This window comes from Rissa tridactyla, chromosome 8 (genome assembly GCF_028500815.1).
Source record: "Rissa tridactyla isolate bRisTri1 chromosome 8, bRisTri1.patW.cur.20221130, whole genome shotgun sequence".
Lineage (NCBI taxonomy): Eukaryota > Metazoa > Chordata > Aves > Charadriiformes > Laridae > Rissa > Rissa tridactyla.
The window spans coordinates 34,467,809-34,485,106 of record NC_071473.1 but is presented as its reverse complement, the minus strand read 5'-3'; the positions used below and the strand labels follow the sequence as shown (position 1 = coordinate 34,485,106).

The 17,298-nt window shown below is 36.9% G+C and overlaps 1 protein-coding gene across 1 annotated transcript in view; it reads left to right on the top strand.

Annotated features, from left to right (window-relative positions):
- The first annotated feature begins 2,632 nt into the window (after positions 1 to 2,632).
- LOC128913758 (loricrin-like) overlaps positions 2,633 to 17,298 on the top strand; it is a 55,373-nt gene continuing 40,707 nt past the window's right edge. The window contains exon 1 of the mRNA XM_054211878.1: positions 2,633 to 5,073. The gene's annotated coding sequence lies outside the window, so the exon portion shown is untranslated. The remainder of the gene's footprint in view (positions 5,074 to 17,298) is intronic.

Below are 17,298 nucleotides of genomic sequence, written 5' to 3'. Positions count from 1 at the left end.
AAAAAAAACTCTTCTTTTTAACATATGGATGAGGGGTGACTGGTAGTGGGTAGTAGTCTTCCAGTAGGCCTGAAGGTCTGCTTGTGTATGTGCCTTCAGATTGCAGTACCTACAGTTAATAATATAGTTTATAAAAATTAAATACTTAACTCCTACATTTTACAGCTGCTTTGCTCTCCCATCTGTCACATCATACCATGTATAACCATCAGGAAACCTCAGAGCCTATGCTCATCTCTGACCTAACTGTACACAGCTTCCTGGGCTCTTTTTCAAGCATCATCTACAAATTGAGTTCTGAAATGTGTCACAAAGGTTTCAAAAACTCTGGTTCTTTCTTTGGATCATCATATGGCTTTATATAATGAAACAGCTCAAATATCCATTGAATGCCTTTGGAGATGTTATTCACCACGCTGCATTCTGCAGAAAATTACGTGGCATGTGAGGAACAGTTATATGAAAGTTATATCTATATATTACTTTAATACAGGCTGAATGATTTTTTTAAAAGATTATTCCATAACTTAGATCTTTGGATGTGTAGACCACAGGTTTATAGACTATGATAAAACTCCCATTTCTATTACTGTTACTGGAAGCTACACACTCCTGACTTTGTTTTACTTTTCACGTTGATGGAGAAAGCGTTAGAGATGTAAAAATAAGAGATTCCTTAAATTAAAATGAAACTTGTCTTTCTGTGAAGTTAGATGTGAAGCTGAAAGTATCTGGCTCCACAGCTAAATTCTCTGGTCTACCTAGTTATGAAATGTATCTTCTTCCTCAGCTACTTTTTCTCACTTGAGATGTGTTGGTATTTTCCTTTTTTCCCTTTTCCTATGCTGTTTTTCACATCCATTCTGTCTTTATTTCTGGTTGTATTACTTTGTTTGAATTAATGTTGAAAACTATAAACAGTGACCTAGTTTCAAGTATCTAGTTAATATCTTACACTGTTGATGTAGATGTGGTTTAATTCTTTTAAAACAGGCATGCAAAGGCATATTTCTGCGTGGCTAGCACAAACAATAGTATGAGTATGCAGCTATAGCAGATAGTATACTGTATTTTCTTGAGTTACGTCAGAAATTCTCAGTCCGTGCTTTGTGAATTACTGCCAGGTGGTCCTTTGACACCAGACCTTGAGTTGACTCTTCAAAATATTTTCACTTGCTAAACCTAATTAAAAGATATATTAAGGATATCTATATTACTGTTTCTCTATAATTACAGTTGCTACAAGGACGCTATTCTTTTGTGAAAAAGTGAAATTGTCTTTCGTACTGTGGATAACATCAGATTAAGCTTGAAAATTGTTAAATTAATGGATTATACTAAATTAATATTTCTCCATAAGGATGGTTATAAATTATTATTGCATTCAAATTTATTCCAAAAAGTAATGCATTCTGTAAGGAATCCACTTAATACATGGAACATCAGATTGGAGGAACTCATTGAGCAGGAACTCTACATGATTGTAGTCATTTGATGGCCCAAAGAAGGCTGGGCAGTAGATTCTTAGTGCAGAGCAAAAATACTGAAAAATGCTGGAAGAATAAGAGGACTTAAAAGCTATATTTGCCAGGCATGCCACGCACTAACTTATTATCCTGTCTTTCTGTATGCCCAATCACTCCAGGTCTAGCACATCTGTGAGGGACCCTGTACCAACAACAGCCTTGATGGGCAGCAGGTTCTCTGTGGAACCATCATAATAAAAAAAATCCCACTGAGGACCAGAAGTGGCCTATGACCTGCACTCAAAGCACAATCCAGCACTGCACTAAAAAGCCTGATCTACAGTACTTACTACTAAGGGTATTCGTCACCATCATACTGCCTTTTATCTTCGTTAATAAAAGCTGCAGAACACTGTGTCGTCTTACACCTACTCACAACTGAATCTGATATTTTTAGGTCTTCAAAGTGCTGTGTTTAGCATTAACCTAAGTCTACAGGTTGTGGCAAGAGCAGGACTGTGCAATATGGAAAGTTAATACAGAACATGCTTTTTAAATTTAACATTAGTACTACTTTGTTAGCGTAGGAACTGGATATGGGCCAACAGTAATAATGACAACTGAGAAAACATGGATTTGACATAGGATTTTTTTTATGGTGATTAAAACATAGGTGTCAAATTAGGTAGAGAACTAAGAGCGCTTGTGGTTGGTCTTGGAGATTGCATAAGGTTGTTGAACTGCAACCCAAAGACTGAGATTTATGTCTTTTGGGTTTGTTTGGCTTTGTTTTTTTCTAACCATATTAGGAAGAATGCTAGGATGCATGAAATTCTTCCTGCTCTTGCATCGTGTTCAGAATAACACAGTGGTTCTTAAAATAACTTAAGCAGCTTATGTCTGTGCAGCACTACTTTCTTTTCCTTTAAAGTACATATCCATTCTGAAACTGCGCCTTTTATCCACTACTATTTGGGAGATAAAACATTGTTTTTAATGTTTTATCTGTAAAGTTTGAGACCTGAACTGGTAGCGTTATGCTGATACATGCCAATATTTGTTTATTTACATATGTATATATTTATATATGCTGATACCATTACACAGATGTAGCGTAACATCTCCTTGGACTGGAAAGCAAAAAATAGCTGTAGTATGAAATTATCGTTTGGGTGTGTAGCATTTAACTGAGTCTGACAGAAAACAAAAAAAAACCCCAACCTATCTTGTGTTAGCAAGATAGCGTTGTGCAACAATTCTGGGAATGCCAGAATTCAGTGATCAGTAGGAGCCTAAAGCACTAGATCAGAAGCATTAGATCAGAAGTGTCATGGAGCTCAGTTCCCGTTTTTGTCCAAATTACCTTGTATGTCATGGGTATACAGGGCTTTCATACTCCATGATGAGGGCTTTTAAATCTTATGTTATGAGGTTAACGCCTAGTGCTTCTTTGCCCTTCCAGTAGAATACTCTGTGGCTCTGACTGTTCCCTCTCTTAGAGTCACCTCCTTCTCCTCCCTGTCCTCTGGCTAAATGGAGGAGTAGATTAGTAGCAAAGGAACGCAACACTTCCAATTTGCCATGTAGGTGGTAATTGCTGCATTCCAAAGAGGTTACCACGGCAAAACCCTCAGAGATACATGTACCTTAAGTAGAAAGAAAGTATAGCTTCACTTCCAGAGCTTGTTAAAGTTATAAATCATGTTTAATGTGACAGTTAGTATACTTTAACTTAGCTATTTCAACTCTAAGGAAAACCTAAATAAATAGTCATCTGTTTCCTCGGGTGGCCAGCTTCTCACACTAGTTTTCCCTATCAGTCCTAATACAAAGTAATTATTATGATCTCAGCCATTTCCTTTTCCTCACCTTCCTATTTTCCATTACATAACTATAATTATTATTGATTATACCTAATTAGGATTCATTGTGCTTCAAAGGAGTAATACTTGGTCTCTGCCTCCAAGAGGTGATAATCTTACATTTAGGCTTAACATCATGAGCAAGAGACAAGGGGACAATTAAATAGAAGGATAAGAGTGACCACTTCAAAAACACATGATCTTTGCCTTAGTTAACTAACTAGGTATTTGTAATTAAGTAAAATCTGAGTTCAAAGCATTTTCATGATTGGTATACGGAAGGAAATACTACTAGTGTGAAGTGGTTTCTTTATTTATTTCAGAAAAATGTGTTATCTTGAGGGCAGCTGTATTTATCCAATGTATAGAGCATGTGCACTTCACCGGTCTTGTAAGTTGAATGGCTTGCGTGCACACCAGGGACTCCTTTCTTTCATTTCACAGAAAAGTATCCAATAAGTCATGCTTCCCTGGGAACAGGCTCTGTTTACATGCTTGTCCCTCACCCGTTTGGAGCTCTTTGTTGCTATGCTGTCTTCAATTTATTTATGCATTTTCTTCTATGCTCAGGTCTCTGTATGCCCCTCATACCCAGGGTTACATGATAATGAAACAATGACAGGAATTGACTTCTTTGTATATTCCATCCCCACTGTCCTCCAAAACAGATTCTCATCCTCGAAATACTATGAATTGTGTGTATTCTTTTATTACTACTTCATCTAGAAAATCATGTGTCATCTGTCACTCATTTTGCCATACCTTGAATACTACATGGGAGACGAAGTACCTGACAGTCAAGTACTTGAGAAAACAAAGATTCCATAGTCTAGTAAAAATTATGTAATCTCCGGCTTGGTCTATAGGATGGAGAATTTTGCATGTTCCGATGCCTGGTGTTAATCAAGCCCCAGGATTGAAAGCTTTGCCAGAAGGGCATGAAGGTTTCTAAACTGGCTTAGCAAGCCAGAAAGTTGGTATAAGCCACAGCTCGCACAGGAAGACCATGTTCTCTTAGTGAAGTTGCAGGAAAGTGATTAAGAATGAAGAGGAAAAAAAAAAAAACAAAGGTCAAAAAGAGGAAAGGTTAAGAGGCCTCAGTAGAAATGTTTTGTCTTCAGCCTCTGTGTCCTTTGTCTGATATGCTATCTGCAATGAGCAATCTTTGCAAATCAGGCTCCATAGCTACTTGCACTACCAAAGAATGTATGATGTATTATCACTTCTGAAGCTTTATCCGTTACAAATTTTATTAATTACTGCACTTCTATCTATTGCTGTGCAACGGGAATGCCAAACAGACACCAGATGCTTTTTTTTGGAGATGAATTGGTGTTGGTGCCTATCAGCGTCATTCAGGGAATGATGTTGGTAGGCATTAACAGACTCCGTCCCAAGCCGTTGCAAACTGGTGGGTGTAGATATGCCTGAAAATGTAGCTATACTAAATATACTGCACTTCCAACTATTGCCATGGGAATAAAAACCCCCAGACATACAGTTTTGGGTGAATTAAGAATTTTTATATTGTTACATTTGGTAAATAACGGGTGTCATCAAATCCTTGGATAGAATGCAGTACAGGAATTTATAAGCAAAATGACTCTGTATTAGAGTTAAATTGTTGTTATGCATTTCTCAGTTTAATTTTTAATTTATTTCAGATACGATTACAGGCATCTTAGTATTTTGAAACAAAATGGAAGACATTGTTCCAGCTTTGGGAAACTGGCTATCTATAGAAAGTAAGTTGTTTTTTTTTTACTTATAGTAGGCAGATTTCAAATTCACCATGAAAAAACGTTAAGAATACTGAACAGAAATTGTTACCTAGGTGTTCCTTACAGTGTTCACTGCTGAAGGAGTGGGACTTCACCTACTTTTGCCTTTGAAAGTAAAAACTCAGTGACATAGCATCATGAGAACATATCCTGTGGTGACTTCTCAATGCTATGCAGAGTGAAAGGAAAGGCTTGGGAAACAGTCAGGGAATACCTTTGAAACTCTCTAGACTCTAATTGCCTGACAAGTCTTGAGTGCCAAGACATACATTCCAGTCCTGGCACATTTGGAGGAGACCTCTGAGCATTAAACAATAAAGATCAGCTGATTCTACTGAGAAAGGTCACAGTTAAATAGTTTCTTTGTGGGCTTCTCTTGTGCCTTCCAGGTCCATATCTGAATATTAATATATTTCTATTAAGGCAATATCTAGAAGCCCCAAGAAGGTGTTCTTGTGTCGACTATGATGACATAAGCAGTCATAACCCTTGCTCCAGCTCCAGCTACCTCTGACCATAAACATAATTTTTTATTTGTTTAATGTGTCTTTTTATTTTTACAAATTTAAAGAGTCTAAATGCTTGAAAATTTTAATTTATTATCCAGTGAAATTCAAACCTCTTTAAATTAGTTGGTCTAGCAGGAATTCAGCCGGGTAGATACTTTCAGCACCTCCACGTTACCCACTCAGTGTAGCTCATCAATAGCCTTCTGCAAAGAAACAGGAGAGAAATCTTTAACTCTATGTCTAAGTCACCAAAGTCAAGCTATTTTAGACCAATGAACAAAGCAACTTCCAGACACTAAAACATTTCAAAAGTCATTTACACTTACACAAAATGTGAAAATAGATTACCACCAAAAATGTATTTAACTTACACTTAAAAGATTCCTTCTTGGTATGGTATGAGAGCTATCTCTTAATAAAAGAAAAAACGAGTGAACCGTTAGTGAGGGATGCTGACTCAGCATCAGTAAGGAGCTTCTGGATCAGGCAGAATGGGGCACAGTATAGTTATTGACAAGGCTGCATGCACTAGAATGAGAGCTGTGAAGAACCTTGAAAACAAAGGAATAAGATAGATTTTCCTAGGATAGATTTCCAAGAGTAATGTGAAAGTGTACTCCTGGTCTGAACTATAGCATTAATATAGGTGCAGCCAGACTTTGCTTAGAATCAGGAGGACTGCCCGAGTCTGAGATCTGGCTGTCCTAATCAGTTGTCTGTTCTGGATTACAGTTCACAGTCTGAAATTCCATCATGGATCATTAAATCTCCTCATTAAGTTTTTGCCAGAAATATTGCTTGACAGTGACAGATTTGTTGGGTTTGTTGGGCAAATTTTTCAAAATGTTTTTGCTCAATCTTTGGTATTTGGACTTTTTAATCTACAGTCAAATTTTAAAATGTGTTTCCTTCACCTGGTCTTGGGCAGTCAGACTATGTCATAAGGGAGATATTTTCAATTTTTGGGCAAATTCTTGAACTTCTTCAGGATTCTCAGGACAGGAGAAGAAAGGAGTGTCTTTTTAGGTGATCACATTCACATTCTTTCTACTGCATTTATGAATAGCTCTTTGTTAAATTCTTATTTAGTTAAGCTACTGATGCTTTTAGGAGTAGGTACACCTTTATGAATCTCCTTGATTCATAAGGCTGAAGATTCGACTGGTGATTGTTTATTTTAAAACAATGAAGCTAGCATAACTAATTGATCAGAAGTAACCAGGTAACAAAAATAACATTGTTTCCAAAATCTGTAATGTATGAGCAGACCTTTGTGGAATGCTGCCTTTCTTGGACTACTCTTTGTTGTAATTGTTGTAATTGTTATTTTGTTTCTGTATTTTTTCTAAAAATCATTGTTATTGTGGTAAGAATGGAATGCTTCTTTGAGAAAGAAGGCAGTAACAAAAACACTTTCTTCAGTTATTCTTTCCTCGGTGGTTCCAATTGCTGCATTTGTATGACAAAATCTGCACTGTCATACAGATAATCATTTAGATGATCATCTTTTATAAATATTAAGTCAGATACTGTAATCTTATACGTAGTTCTGAGAATCAAAAATTCTAGAAGTAATCCAATAGTAATCACTGTAAATAAATAAAAAAAGTCTATGTTTGAATTATGTTTGGCTTATGGAAGCTTGGTGAAGATTCAGGTAGAAATTGTATTTCCTGACTGACCATTTTATACATTGGTTTTAAAAATACATCAAATTAGTGTTAGTATATGATTTCTTGCATAATAATGTTCCTTTGGGTAGTCTAGAAGTAGATAGAGGATATAAGGAAACGATTGACTGTCAGCTCTAGTAAATCTTAGCTATGCTAAGATGGATTCATGCCTAAAACGTGAAAGTAGCTCACATCCAAGAAATAGCTCTACTTCCAAGTCATTGAGAAATCTTTATCTATATAAATTAATTAGTTGAACCACCCAGCAAGTTTTTCTGCTGCTGCTTCAAAGAAGAAAAATAAATGGAGATGAAACAACTATTGTTATTTCCACTTACCAACCTAACCATGTTCAGATGTTGGTATGCATCAAACTTCCCATAGTTTATCAATACAGAATAAGCATACCATGTGCAGTGCCACTGATCAGTGTCACCTGCCTCTTCCCGTGTCATTTGTGTTCTTCACCATCTTTTTCTTAAAGTACATTTCCCATCATCATACAACTGTCAAGTGCTTTGGGATGCATCTACTTTTGGAACTGCAAAAATGGTTTGGATATAAAGTTGAAAATGGAGTTATGATGCAATGCCACCCAATCAAGGCCTTGGAAATAATTATCACCGGACTGATTTCAGTGTAGCAAGCTATCTGCAGAAATAATAGGCATTGCTCAAGCCTGTCACACCTAACTTCTTGTTTCCCAGTCGTCTTTGCATCCACACCTCTCCTGTCCCATTATTTCTCAGCATAGAAGGGTCCTTCATCTAGATTAGCGGACATATTGAAGCAGACACCCTCCTATTTTCATAACACTAGGTATCATTTTGATATGCTTGCAAGTGAAGAGGATAATTACCATTGCTCCTATTATCAGTGACATTGCTGTTACTGGTTCTCAAGCTTAATTTTCAGGAACCTGGTTTTATTCAGTACTAAAAAAGCGCAGCTACTTAAAACTTCATCTCAGTTAATGATATATTTTCTGTCACATTCAATTCAACCTTTTATTATTTTTTAGAAATAGGTGTTTTTAGGAAAAAATATTCTAAGCTGTAGATTCTGTACTTAAAAATTTGCTTCTGGTCTTTCCAATATACTGAACATGCTCTACAGGTAGTTTATCATTTTTACTCTTGTTATCTAAAAGTACTTTAGGCCCTCATATAGTATATGCTATGAGTTTCATTTTCATTCTTCATTAGCACTTCAGTTTTGTAGGATTCACTGGCTTTCAGCATGTCAAGCAAACAATTTCTTGAAAGGTTTCATTTTTTCTCATTCTAAGCTCCAAAATTATGTCAAGAGGTCATAGGTCATTAAGTAGGAAGTAACTTGTATTACTAGGGTGTGTTAGTAACTCCCCAACAGTGCAATTCAAGATTAATGCTATCATCTAGAACTTTGGAATGCAGTAAATAATTTGATTTATTGACTGTTGATGAGCTTGGAAAAAATTTATGGTCTAGAAGTACCATCAGTTCAGTGTGAGCTTCTGGAGCACAGAGCCAGGAAAGAGTAGATATCCTTAGGGTTCTGCAAGATCTGTTCCTAAAATTAATTGTAGGGTAAGCCTAATGAAACTGTTCAAAACAGGATATGGTGAAACACAGAGCACTCCCTTGGCTCCCTCACAAATCCTTCCCTCCTCTTTCTACATTCTCAAAATAAATAGCTGTGGCTACTTGGAATCAGAGTGCCACTAATGCTACACTTTCCATTTTAGTTTCTGGGTTGCTGTAGTTGTTAAATACTGGAGACAGAGAGTTACATTGATGTGATTTTCATACATCTCCCATCTTTTTGCTCTTTTTCTGATGTCAGAGACCATCTCAGTTGCCACCATTCCATTTGTTTAGACACAAGTTCAGGGATGTACTGGACCAGAATTTCTTTAGAACTGTGAGGATTAAATCTGCTCCCATGCTGCCATAATAAACTCACAGTTGCATCCTGTTCCAAACTTTTCACCATAGCGAAAAACGTCTAGCTTAGCAATGCTGCAGCCTGTGTAGAATATCTAAGTCTTGTATTACCCAAAAGTTTGAAAAGTTTTATTTCACAGGATTTCTGATATACGAGAATAGGGTCAAAAAGGCTCTGGTTAAAATAAGAAACTACCTGCAAGTTTGTGTCTCGAAGGCATTTGAACATACACTTCCTGTTTTAGCAGTAAGTGGAAATTACTGCTCTAATTTACTATTATTGGCATTCTTAACAATTTCTTAGAACTGCTAATACATTTATTTAATGGTGTCAGCCATTAGGCTGTCAACCACATACAAGAAGTCCAGTTTGTCATTTCCACAAGCAGCATTGCAGATCAATAGCTGTATCATGGCTAACATCCTAAGCCAAAGCCAAGGGAATAATTACATTTTGGTCTGATCTCATTTTAGGTGTGAGGGAGTTCTACAGCAGAAGAGTCTCCTCTAGGTTTTTTAGCAAAAGCACTGAGATTAGGTCCAGGATTGCAAATTCAACCATACAAAGCTATGAGGTTTGAAAAATAATAGTCACTGTTCTCAGTATTTAAAATACAGATGATGTTTCAATTTTTTTTTTTCATAAGTAGAGTAAAAAATAGAATCTGATATTCTCATATAATCACTTTTCTTCTGGCCCTAAGGAAATTAATTATTGAATCATGAGAACTACAATACTGTGTTGCTCAAATAAAAATTGATTTTTACTTTTTTTTTTTTTTTGGCAAAAGCCTATCAGTTGGATGCCTCCAAATGAATTTGCCCAGATTTTCTCTTATTTTTTTTTTCTTCATTTGTATGAAGCTGCCACAGTATACTGAGGAACATGTATATCCTAACTAGCTTGTGTTTCTGTAGCGAGAGAATGAGAATCACATGATACCATTAACCAAGAGGTCAGAAAATTTTGTGATGTGTCTCCGCCAGCATCATAATAAATTAAGGGACATCCCAGTTCCCTAGGGCTCCAAGTCATCACCACACGGGTCAGTGTCAGCCCTTAAACTTTGGGTTGCACCCTTCCAACAAAGTGGCCCTCTACAATTAAAAGACACTTAAACACTTTTAAAGTATAAATTATAAATGTATAAAACTTTAGGTACCTTGCAGCTAACCACATAAGCATTACAATTTGAGGTTTATCATATATATGAATTACAAAGACAGTTAATTTTTCTACTCTAAACGTAACTTATTAACACCATTCATTACAAATATGAATTACAATGAAAGTTTATTTCTATGCTCTGAAATTATAAACTTCCTATAGTTACCCACTAAACATTTAATATTGATACAGGAAAAAGAAGCCAATTTCATTCAGAGGGTAGCTAGGCCATTGGTCATTTTTTTGGTTATCTATGACGTGCTCTTGTAACTGTCTGTATGGGGAATTTATATGAGGGGAAAATGGAAAGCTTATGACTTTCAAAGACCGTACTCATTGTTCTTACCAAAAACTGAATGGGAAAGACCTCCATTTGAAGGCAGTGGTTAGTATTGTTCTCAGTCCTTTAGAGCTACTTTAGGGTCACTCAGACCTGAAGCTTTAAATGTTAAACTGCACGTTCCATACTGTTTATAATTCTTATGTCAGGGTCTCAGTCCAGTGAAGGACTTACTTCTCTGTCTCCCTTTCTCCCCTTTTACTTTTCTCATTTCAATCATTATATGCTCCTACCTTCTTAGCAAGGCACAAGAGTCTGTGCAATTTAAGAGGTCCGCAGCCTTGGCACGGTGGTTTCTGTAGTGGTATGGTATGTCCTTTATAATTTCACACAGTTCCAATTAGGTGGAAAGAGAATCAGCTGGGGAGTTTGAGAATGAGCTGGGCATGATATACAATATTACATCCTTTCTTCCCACCCATATAGCCAAATACCTATAAAGAGCAAGATTCAGGGGAAAAATAAGTAATCTGTAACTTCTTCCTTTAGTGTTTTAAATGCCTCTTCACATTTTCCTAAATTTGCTTGATTCCTAATTTGCATGAACGTGTCATACACATTCTTCTTCCTAACAGTTTTTTTCAAGAGTGGTTTATTTTTACTATTTTTTACAGACCAACTGTGTGGTACCTTGTCCCTGTACAATTCTTCAGTGAGTATTTCAGTAGAAGAAATAGGCCAAATTTTAATACTCTCGACCTTGCCCATTCCAGTTTATCCACTCCCAGCTGTACATCTTCTAATGCCTACCTTAGTCATGCCAAGCTCACATTTTTCTCCACTGAGTGTTGGGTCCTGCTGGCAGACACTGACTTCTGAGTTAAAAGTAGGGCTCGTTCTCAGTTGTAAATCTCCGTGTTGTTATAAGCAAGTGTAGATTTGTACAGACCTGTCAGTGATGTCAGCTTATACAGTGTAGTAACTGCATTCCTTTTGCTGAAAGCAAATATTTGGAACTTACATGACCCGATTTAGTTTTAAAACCACAGATTCTAGAGTGTAAACGCATACTAGAAAAGCCCCAGCTTTAGTGGATGATCAGTTTTAGGAGCTGGGTAGGTCTTGTCATAGTACATCTGTTTTACAGCAATCTGCAAAACAGGTGAATCCTTCTTGTTTTAAATTTGGAGTAAAGTTAATCCAAGGGCTTTTCAGAGGTTTAATGGTGTCTCCTGTACTATATTTGCTATGGTTTGTCTTACAAGAGCCTGTATTGAGCACTTTAGAAGACATATATATTAAAATGATTCTTGTCACAAAGGCTTACCAAAACACAGAAACAGGCAGAAAACAGTAATAGAGCAGCAGCAGTTCATTCAGGTATTCCTACATCTAATTTGTAACCTTAACATAATAATTGATAATTTGTCGTCTATTTAATGTACTGCTACTAACAGAATTTGCATTATTCGGATTCTGCCAAGCAGAAACAACCACAGTGGTCCTCTGTTAAAAATTCCTATTTCAGCGTTCATTTGTGATTGCGTTTTTGAAAATTGCTCTAGTAAAACATAAATTTTTCTTCTTTTCAGGACTTTAACTAATTATTTCATGTGTGTTTCCCAAGGTGATGGTTGTAGAATGAATGTTTTAACCTGTTAACCCACTCTATGAGTTCTGGCCACTTACATATCATAACTGATCTTTTGTTTTACTTGGGTGGACGTGAATGGTGATGGAACTTTGGTGATGGAACTCAAAAGTGCAGCTACCTACAAGTCTATTGAAATGACACCTTTTGGCTTCACTCAGTATTGCTCACTTTCCAACGATACAGCAGTTCAACAGGCACTAGTGTGATGTGGTGGAATCTCCTGATCTTTAAGATATGAAACCATGAAACATGACAGGTGTGAGAGGATCCTTATTCAGCTGTGTTGCTGCAGAGAGGTTGCAAAATGGTGTAATGAAATCTTAAAAAGTGGTTAGCTAGCTAGTTGCCCTGTGTTTGACAGAACAATATGTGAACTTCACGTTTATCCCAAAATTTCTTATTTTTTCTGAAATATGGATCTCCTGTGGACAGATAATGTCCTAGAGAAAGTTCAGCTAAATTTCTAAAGCATTGTGAATTTAATGGATTATATAGGACCAACGCTACAGTTTCTAGTGCCACTACCATTAGAAGACTTTATTTCTGCTATGATTGTAATAACATTCCTAGTAATCCCATTGAAAGGCATGCCCTACCTTTGGGAATGTGTTCTGTACACAGTGATACAAGAATAGCTTTCTCTGTTCTGTTTCATGTACTGTTTTCTGTATTACATAACCCTGTTCTAATTCCTTGTATTTAGTAACATGCATTTGGTGAAAGTGAGTTCCTTTTTCAAGTAAAAAGGTGGCTTGTTATTTCCTGTAGTCAAGGTACTGGCTATGGATATCATGAATGGGTATTAGGTATTTACAAACAGTGCATATAGACAGATATATTTACTTCAGATGACCTTTTAATTTGAAGAGGAAAACACCATGTGTTCATTGATGTTTTACCAACATTAAAATGCACAGATTTAGGTGACCAGTATTAATCCCTAATCACAAACAAAATGAGGATTGCCGTGGTGGAAGCAGAAGCATCAGTTTCAAGTTGTTGCCCAAAAATAAGTTACCAGTCATGTCGTCAGCATGAGTTGTTGGAGGTTGTAGGAGATAGTCACGACATTTTTCATTATGCTGACCAAAAGCAGTATAGTAGAGTACTTGATGTCACACCCTCTTCTCAATTAAAGGAATGTAAGCCTTAAAAAAAAAACAAGCCAGGAAATATTGATGAGAAGGAGGGAGAGGATGCAACACTGGAGAGAAGTGAGGCTTTGGCAAGTTAGAACGGCTGAGGATGTGTGTCTAACGTTAGGTACCTACATCCATAGAGGACTTCCAAAAAAAAGGTTATGTGTTTTTTTTAGAGATTCTAAGCATCTGTGGTTCCCACTGACTGAATGAAGTAGATATTTTTTCACAAATACATTCAGAATCCGTAGCTGTGTTGCCATCTAAGAGTGTGTGAATGCCAGATACATTAATTCAAGATCCATTGTTTTCTAGAATATCAGAGGAAAAATCAACAAGGAAATAATATCTGTGGTACTCTCTATGGCTCTGATCTGTCACATGGTGGGATATACTAGTCTGTAGCAGATTTCAGAGCCCATAGTTGCGTTTCTAAACCTTTTGTAGGCTGATGCTTGCAGTTAGATTCTAAGACTAGAGAAAGAACGTGTCATTCTCTGAAGAAGGTATCTCTTTCCACAGACTCACAGGGTGTTAACAGTTCATCTTGACTTTGGGGTCCAGACATTATGCATAGATACCACAAGTGAAGTAAACCACAAATTTCTCAGTTAAGTGACTCACTTGATTAGCCAGGCTTGTCTGTGTAATGCAGAATTGTGATATTGATGTGTTACAAAGTGCCTGTCCTAAAACCTTCCCACCAAACATAATCATGCTATTACTGTTTACTCTGACAGCAGCTTCCTTCCACCCAAGGAGCTCAGCACATTTCACAAGCATTAAGCCTCCCTATGAAATAGTTAAATATCATTATCCCATTTTCTAGATGGGGCATATGGAGATTAATGACTTGCTAGAGTCACACAGGAAATTTGTGACAGAGCAAGGAACAGATGGCAGCTCACCCAGCTCTCATGCCTATTTTGTTTACAAAATGACTTTCTGTCCCCTAAGAAAAGGCACTCCTGGTTTTGGAGGAGCACTACTAATGCATGAACTGAAAAGGTGGATTAATGAATCAGTAAAAGAAAAAACCAAGAGCAACTCTCCTTCTTTTCTACTAATATAATGGAGGGACTGAGCTGTTACTGGTATAGGATTGCTTTTAAGTAGAGACAAGTTACAAAGAATGCAAGAATCATAGACCTGAATTTGAAGAAGGTAAGGAAGGGGAAGCAGGATTTCATCAGTTTGAGGCAGCACCAGAAATCTAGTATGACCAGCATAGAAGAAAGAGCTGTAATCTGGTCTTGAGTCTTGACCATACTGATTCATTCTTGGGCTACTTGATTTGGCTGTGGCTGAATCTCAGCATTTCTGTGTAAACTGAGCAAAATGCAGTGTTCACTGTGTGGGTCACAGGGGATGATGATGTTGTTTTCTCTTCCCCATTGCGTGAAAAAGGCACAGATCACTTCTGTGGCCCATATGTATATCCATGTTAATTCCTTTACTGTGTATGAGGAGGCCCATATTTAATTGCTGATTCATGGGCTATGTCCAGTTTCTCAATTTACAGTTTAACACAGCTAATTTCTCCTTATGGGTTAACCACAATCTCCCCAAATTCACACTGACTGTTTTTTTACTTAACAGAGTTGGTTTTTCTATTTATTGTCTTCCATGTTGATTTTACAAAAAGACCAGCATTCAATGGAAAGACTGTTTCCTAGGATAGGATGCAAATTAACATAACGTAAGTTAAAAGTAGATTAAATTACAGAAGGTATTTGTGCTATCAGGGTCTTCTGAAGTTCAAAGTGTATAATTTAACAAACTATTAACCAGTAAAAAAAATAAATTCCATTGTTATGTGCACAAAGTAGAGATTTGAAACAGGAGATTCAGGGTGTTTGTTCAAATTCAGGAACAGAAAAATTTAAGTGAGGAAGATATGAAGAAATTTCGTAAGACAAAGTTTGGGCAACTGAAGATCTAACATGAAGCTCAGGTTTCTGCTTTACCAGCAAGAAGAAAGGGACATGATGCGCACATAAGTTTTTCATCATCCAAAGGCATCACCCAAATTAAGTACACTAACTATTCTAATACACAAACACACAGTGAAAAAATAATATGTGAAATGCATACATAAATGCTTACACATAAAAATACATCAGAGGTTTTGATTGGAAAGTTACTGTAAAAGTGAAATAGTTTAGCATGTGGGTTTTAATTTTTTAAGATTATTCTTGCTATTTTTTACTATAAGGGTTGTATACTGAGAGATTTACTTCTATAGTATAACAGTGTCTATACAGGAGGTATTCTGCTATTTGTGATTTGTCTGTATGCGTAAATATATGTACACATAGTGTGACATGAATTGTATGAAACTTTGAGCTGATTTACATTGTGTAGAGACAGAAGGTGGGGTTTTTTTAAGTGCAGGAGTAGAAATTGTGAGGTTTGTGTCCTGTGTGTGTTCCGAGAGAAATACGTATGTATCTTTGAAAATAATTACTGCATGTTTTTATTGCATGGTCTATTTGTGCAATATTATCCTGCCTAGCTATGTACTTTTAAATTAAAGGAGTCCATAAGGAGGAATTCCTGGCAGAGGTGAAAATAAAGTAGAATCCTGGAGATAATCGGGAGTCCTAAGTGAAACAGCAGGAAAGCCATTAACTGGGGATCATGCTCAGCCTGGCTCTGACCAGGGCTGATGGAAGTTTCTTCTTTCAGTCAAGATTAGGGTGGAAGATGATACTTATGAAATCTTAAAGATGCTGGCCTACGCAGAGAAGGGGGTTGAGTGAACTTTTCAGGGAGTGTCACTGAGTGCTGACAGAGACTGACGCATACCATGAGTGGCAGCAGACTTTCTATATGACCTTGTCCGAGTCACTTAATCCCCTTGTGACTTGGTTTCCTCATCTGTAGAATTATGTACAAATAATAATACTTCTCTGCCTCACAAGGAGCTGTGGGGATTATTTCATTATTGTTGGCAAGGCGTGTTCAGAGAAGAATAGAAAAGATGCAGTGGAAGTGTTATTATTTATTTCTGAAAACCTGTACAATATCAAATACTTTGTGGATCATGTTCTGGAAAGTATATTGTTAACTGCCTATTGCTTGGAAATCTGATATTACCAGAAACCACATGAGCCCATCATGCCTTCCATCTTTCCTCTGCTTCCTTTATGCTCTTGTATCCAAGTAGTTGTGCACATGTTGTTAGGCAAAATTAGACAACCACTCTGCCTATCAAAAAACTATGCCTCTTTCTACAACGGCTGCTTTTTGGCTTCTGTAAATGATGAACCTGAGACACTCCCCCCCAAAGCTACAATTGCATTCTCATACCTAGGAACATTCCGTACAGATTGACGTAAAGATAAGTAATAAACTTCCTTTAGTTTAAGTTCCAAAGAAGTAGATCCCAAGTGTTTAAGTAGATTTTGAAGACCAAAGGAATGTCCACTAGTGTGAGCATCTCCCTCTTGGCCTAGGAGATTGAAAGAAACTCTTTCAATAAGCTCTATGCTTATTAATACTAGATTTGTGCACTGTCTGATCACATACTAGTACAGGTTTCAGTTATGGACATGCAACAATGTTTCTCTTAAATTAGCCAACACTCAATTAGCCTAAGCAGTCAAACTTTTTGAATTATGAGAGTGCATCAGCAAAGTGAGTTTATACCAGTCAGTGTTTTGTATCATGTAGCTATGGTATTTTTGACCCAGTACTGTTGGATTGGTAGAAGCTATAAAGTTAAATGTACATTACTGAACCCTAGCTGCTCACTCATGAGTGGACCACACAGGCATATAGATATGCATTGCATTAACTCCAATATACGGGTGATTCCTCTAGGCCACAGGGGCTTATG